Here is a 6744-nt window from a genome sequence, read left to right on the forward strand (position 1 = left end):
CATTTGCTTCCGACGCATATCGTACACAAACTTGTGTTAATATTTTTTTTTCTTTCTGCATATGTTCCCCGATCGCTTTCAATCAGACCGCTTACTGTTAGTTAAGGGATATTAACTAGGTTTTAAGTTTTAGGAACTAATTAGAAAGGATTGGGTTATACTCCTGTATTTGTTAAGGAGACAGCCATTTCATTCCGAGGGGGAGGGGCTAGCGGATTTTAGAAATAAATACTTGAAGATCAGTGATCTCCGAGTTTTTAACATTTTTTTTCATGTTAGACTTTTCAATGAAGGGGAAAATAAATAAATAATCTGTCCTTCATTTCATTAATCGGAAATAAATATTAATCTGTCCTTCATTGACATGAAAATAAAAAAAATATGATTTGGAAAAACTCGTCTCCCCCCTTTCCCTCAGAATCAAATGGTGGTCCCCTATCCTATTTTTAATCTCTAGTCTTCTGTTGTTTTTTTTTTTATTTTATTAAAAAATAAATGAACACAATGCACATGCTGGAAATAAGATTTTTATGGACATTAGTACCCTTCACACAAAATAGTATGCAAGTTAAGATTTTCAAATCTTAATGGCCTTTTCAACACATGAACAGTAAATAAATTAAAAAGTCAAATTATTTTATTTATCTAGAAAATTTATGAAATAAACATTTCTTTTCAAATCCAATGATAGACTGTAGGCCTAGGAATGCTGGGCAGGTGCAAATTATTTCCATGACTTCATGTTCTTGTGGATAAAATGAATTCTGAAAATATGAGAAAATCAGGAAATACCATTATTGAAAAAAAATTGTGTTATAAAAAATGAAATTGAAAAATGCAATGAACCATTTAACATAGAATGCATATACATGTTTTCAATTCTTCTTTTAGTTTTATTATCAAAACTTTGTATGATTTATAGCTAATATATTGAGCATACCATTTTCCTTAAATTAACTTCCTGCCTGAGTGAATCCATTAGTCCACGGGAAAAGCTATGCCTACAACACAATATTATATAATATGCAGTTATTTGCTATGAAATTACTAAATATACATTGTAGAATAAAATGGCATTTCATTTTACCAAAAAAATATGCTACATTGTATACTGTAGTGAATTTATGTAATTCATATAAATGAAAAAAAAATGTGTTACAAAACTTCTCTGGGAAAGTGAAACTTCTGACATTTACAATAGTTAATGATAGAATATTTTCTAAAAAAAAAAAATGAGTTTCTCCTTTACCAAAGTGAAAAAAAAGTAAAGTACATGCAAACTTTAAAAATGTGAAATGCTTAAGAAGTATACATACCCTGTGGAGAAATGGTGCATTTTTTATTTATTCATTCTTTAAGCCTGATACTCTTGACGGCTACAATGATAAAAATATTATATAAATATTTTAATGTACATGTAATCTAAACAAAAATGACTATTTTTTTCATTACTTTAGAAATTCTAGAAAATTACAACCATAGATCTGAATTGGGGCTTCTATGTTTTCAACACAATGATACTGATATATATTTTTTAAAATTGTGTATATTTGTATGTCAAAAGACATCATAGCTTGTATAGGCCTAGTCACTAGTGAATCATTGACTGAAACAATGAAAACATATCATTTAATTTAGTTTAAATTTTTGTTACTGATGACCACCATTATTACACAAATTGTTTCAAAGAAAATGAGCTAATTGACAGGAACTCAGTACATATTTAGTGCAATTAATTTTTAATAATTCTATAAAGTGTGCAACTTAGTAGGGGGGGGGGGGGGTTACACACAAGGCACTGCAATACAGTTTTTCACAGACTGTGATATGATGTGAAATGAACATGAGCACACTCGGGTTTTTTATGTTAACAAAAGCATGTCTACATATTGTAGACCTACACATATACCTACATATGCGTATACAACTATACATCTGTACATACCTGGCCTGGAATTTCAGTGCAGTGATCGATCTACGGAGCTGGTGCATATCGTCTCAGTTTTCTGCTATTTTCCGAAATAATGTCCTCATATTCTCGTAAAAGGAACCCTAACAAAAAAATACTATAGTTAACTATAGTTAACTATAGTTTACTATAGTTAACTATAGTTTACTATAGTTAACTATAGTTATAACTTTGACACTTTGAAAAGTTTGATTTACTATAGTGATAACTTTGACACTTTGAAAAACTTTGACGAAAACTTTGACACTTTGAAAAACTTTGACGAAAACTTTGACACTTTGAAAAACTTTGATGAAAACTTTGACACTTTGAAAAACTTTGACAAAAACTTTTACACTTTGAAAAACTTTGACGAAAACTTTGACACTTTGAAAAACTTTGATGAAAACTTTGATACTTTGAAAAACTTTGGCGAAAAACTTTGACACTTTGAAAAACTTTTGCGAAAACTTTGACACTTTGAAAAACTTTGGCGAAAACTTCGACACTTTGAAAAACTTTGGCGAAAACTTTGACACTTTGAAAAACTTTGGCGAAAACTTTGACACTTTGAAAAACTTTGGCGAAAACTTTGACACTTTGAAAAACTTTATCGAAAACTTTGACACTTTGAAAAACTTTATCGAAAACTTTGACACTTTGAAAAACTTTAGCGAAAAATTTGATACTTTGAAAAATTAATCGAAAACTTTGATAATTTAACACTTAAGAAAACTTTATCGAAAACTTTGAAACTTTGAAAAACTTTATCGAAAACTTTGATACTTTGAAAAACTTTATCGAAAACTTTGGCAAAAACTTTGAAACTTTGAAAAACTTTATCAAAAACTTTTAAACTTTGAAAAACTTTATTGAAAACATTGAGACTTTAAAAATCTTTATCGAAAACTTTGACACTTTGAAAAACTTTTTCGAAAACTTGGATAATTTAACAATTCCAAAAACTTTATCGAAAACTTTGAAACTATGAAAAAGTTTATTGAAAACTTTTATACTTTGAAAAATTTTATTAAAAACTTCAATACTTTGAAAAACTTTGACGAAAACTTTGACACTTTGAAAAACTTTGGCAAAAACTTTGACACTTTGAAAAACTTTGGCTAAAACTTTGATACTTTGAAAAACTTTGGCTAAAACTTTGACACTTTGAAAAACTTTATCGAAAACTTTGACACTTTGAAAAACTTTGGCGAAAACTTTGACAGTTTGAAAAACTTTGGCGAAAACTTTGACAGTTTGAAAAACTTTGGCGAAAACTTTGACACTTTGAAAAACTTTGGCGAAAACTTTGACACTTTGAAAAACTTTGGCGAAAACTTTGACACTTTGAAAAACTTTGGCAAAAACTTTGACACTTTGAAAAACTTTATCGAAAACTTTGACACTTTGAAAAACTTTGGCGAAAACTTTGACACTTTGAAAAACTTTGACAAAAACTTTGACACTTTGAAAAACTTTGACAAAAACTTTGACACTTTGATTTACTATAGTTAACTATAGTAAACTATAGTTAAGTAAACTATAGTTAACTATAGTATTTTTTTGTTAGGGAAGAAGCAATGCCGTGTCTCTTATTTTATCCCTATTTTCTTTTAAGATTGTGTGGTTATTGCATTTAAATCCACTGCAAATCTCAGCTGATGTCGCTACGTTTTTAGATGTAAACAACATTCCGTGTCACCGAGTGCAAGCGCTTGGCTGAAGCCGAATGCAGACAAACGACACATTAAAAAGAGAATTATTTTAAGGACATGATATTATATATACGAGAAAATCACAAAGTATTTTCTATTTCAACATGAAGATATTGCTGTTTATTACAAATTCTTGCAAATATCGGTAAAATGTTATTTTGAGCACCATTTCCTTATATGGATCAGTCAGGGCGGAGCAACTGTCATGACGTCAGACCTCATTATGACTTCATTACCATATTTTTTTCATGTGTTGCCTTAACTGTACTGCGTCTGTATAATACTGTTGAGTGTGAATACGTGGTCCGCACATGAGCGTTCACGTCGAATCCATTTTGTTCGTCAACCAGCAAATTGTTATCTTCCAGATATGCTACTAACCTATTGTTTAGAACCGAGCTGTACATTTTATAAATGGTTGATAATAAGCTAATTCCTCGATAATTAAGTGGTACTCTTGGGTCACTGTTAGAGTCTTTTAAAATAGGACAAATTATAGCTTGGCGCCATTCGGAAGGTATCATATTAGACTCAAAACATAACATAAATAATCGATGAATAACTTCTATAGCACAATCACATTTCAAAACTTCATACGGGATTTCATCAACACCAGGGGATTTTCCGTTTTTAGATTTCAGGATGACATCTTTGACCTCCCAGAGTTCTATAGATCGATTTAGTTGAGGATTGTGTTCTCTTAAAGGGTCAAGCATGTTACTTTCCATAAAGTTGACTGATTTTACAGCTTGTTGGAGAAAGGTGTCATTGTAAACAGTGTCTGTTTAGAGAGGATTGTATAAATTGGAGAATTCCGATTTCCATACATTTGGTACAAAAGTAGGTTCAGTAGAAATATTCCCGTCAACTGTATAACACTCTTTCGGGATTTTATTTTTCCTTTTAGGTCCAAGAGATTTAAGTTCTTCCCAGAATCGTTTCGGATTTTTTGACGAAAAGTGTTCAAGATTAATAATCCAGGTTGTATTTACGTCGAACAAATCGCATTCGTCTGTCGAGGTCATGTTGAGCTTTCTTATATTCATCAAAAGCTTTTTGTTTTAATGCGTGTTTTCCTTTTTTGTATTTTATGCACACTTTTTCTTTATCCCGCATGGTACACCATAAATCAGTGAGTTCATTATTCCAGTAAGGTTTTTGTGTGCGAAATTTTTTACGTGAACTTTTAGACCAGTCATATTTTGGAATCTTACACTCCATTTCCTTTGTTATAACATTGCACAATTCTTTGTATGTTCTATCAATGTTTTCTTGTGATTCACGACACGTCTCAATGCTTCTGATTATATTCAATAAACAAGTTCTTGTGTTTGTTGAGGACATAAAAGATTGAGGGATACATCGCATATTGTATTTCTTAAATGGGGGTGGGGAGTGTGTATTTTTGTGACCGGTTGATTTTAAATCCTCTCCTAAATCTCTTATCTTAAAGTCAAACATTAGAAATCCATGATCGGGAATTCGACAATTTTCACCCTGTAAGTTTACTAATCCAGCATTTTCAACAATCTCATTACACGAAATTATCCGGAAATCTGAGCACTGATAATAAACATCATGCGGAACACAAATATAGTCGACCACGGAGTGTCCTCTAGTAGATCGAAATGTATAATCATTTGACTCATCACCAAATCTACCATTCAGAATGCAGAATTTACAGTCATTAAGAAATTCTATGAATGAGTTTCCATGTTGATTTTGCACACTATCAATGTATAGTTTGGGGGGTATACTATCAAGGTCCTTATCAAAGTCATGTATATTCCCAATGCGTGCATTCAAGTCGCCACATATAAATATTGCATCAGTATCATACTACATGTAAATCTGAGTAAGGAGATGTGAGAAAAAAGATGACGCATCACGACCCCATGGTGAACTTTCAGGTGGTAAGTAGCAAGAGAATACAACAAATGTGATTGTTTGTTCGTAAACTTTACTCCTAGAATTCCATCCACTGAATTGTCTATTATGTCTATTTTATAGTCCATACTTAAACGTTCTTTGATCAATAACCCAACTCCACCAGACCCTTTCGGTGCTTTCACGTGTACGTTAGATCGATTAAGGCCTCTCCATTTATACCCAGCTACATCTAAATTATCTTTGTTTAATAAATGGGTTTCATTAATAGATACAATGTCACAATCTGTATATTTTACAATTTCTGACCTTAGTTCATGATTTTTATTTGTCCAGCCACAAACGTTTAGATGTCCTATACGTATTGTTTCGAAAGGTCGGGGGGATTCCTAATCCGTGTTTTCATCTCTCATGTTTTGCTGATCATGTACAGTTGTTTTCTTAACAATGCGACCATTTGCTGTTATTCTATAATCTCTACCATTCGGAATTTCAATGAGGATAGTTCTCGCATTTAGTTCAATTAGTCTCTCTGTGTGGGACTTACTAGATCGCAAGAAAACCGAGTTGTAGCCTTCAATCTCGCTAAGTCGACGCTTTGCCTTAAGCACTCGAATTTTCTGATCAACCCCAGCAAAACTAATTTTCACTAACCCCGGTTTATTTATTTTCCTACTCCTTACCCGAGCGACCGCAACGACACTGGCACTATCATCAAGATGAGCGACCATCTCTTGAGCAACAGCAAGTAGATTTTCATTAGGTTCAAACTTAACATTCGTGGTAATAATGGTAACATTTGGGTCATCAATAGGGTTGTTTGCGAAACCACGCACGTTATTTTCGTACATAGGGGATTCCTTACTATCCCTATTCTCAACCAGTTCTAGCCGTTCAACAATAGAATCAATGGTATTTGAAAGTGCGTCGAGTTGTGATTTATGAATGGACAACTCAATGTCCATGTCACTCTACATGGCCTTGAACTTCTCATCAATACTCGCAATAAACTCGTTTTTAAAATTGTCCAATTTGCTTTCAACAATAGACTGAAGAGTTGACTGCCCTTTCTGTAATTTATCGACTGCATCGGCTATGATAGTCATTTTCTCTACAAACTTATCATAATCCCCATCAGAAACATTAGACCTACCGGACTGGTCAGTAGTGTTCGGTGATCTGGTGGTCGCCATT

General features: G+C 32.4%; 1 long non-coding RNA gene across 1 annotated transcript; it reads right to left on the reverse strand.

Moving 5' to 3' along the window:
* Positions 1-560: 560 nt before the first annotated feature.
* Positions 561-2044, reverse strand: LOC134246381 (uncharacterized). The gene is made up of 4 exons (XR_009987626.1): positions 1946-2044; positions 1317-1376; positions 941-1001; positions 561-764 (listed from the first exon to the last, which is right to left on the reverse strand). It is a non-coding gene; the product is annotated as an uncharacterized LOC134246381 (long non-coding RNA).
* Between the last annotated feature and the right edge of the window lie 4700 nt (positions 2045-6744).

The sequence above is a fragment of the Saccostrea cucullata genome, unplaced genomic scaffold, assembly GCF_032062105.1.
Source record: "Saccostrea cucullata isolate Sc308-1 unplaced genomic scaffold, CSIRO_AGI_Scuc_v1 ctg1173, whole genome shotgun sequence".
NCBI classification, from domain to species: domain Eukaryota; kingdom Metazoa; phylum Mollusca; class Bivalvia; order Ostreida; family Ostreidae; genus Saccostrea; species Saccostrea cuccullata.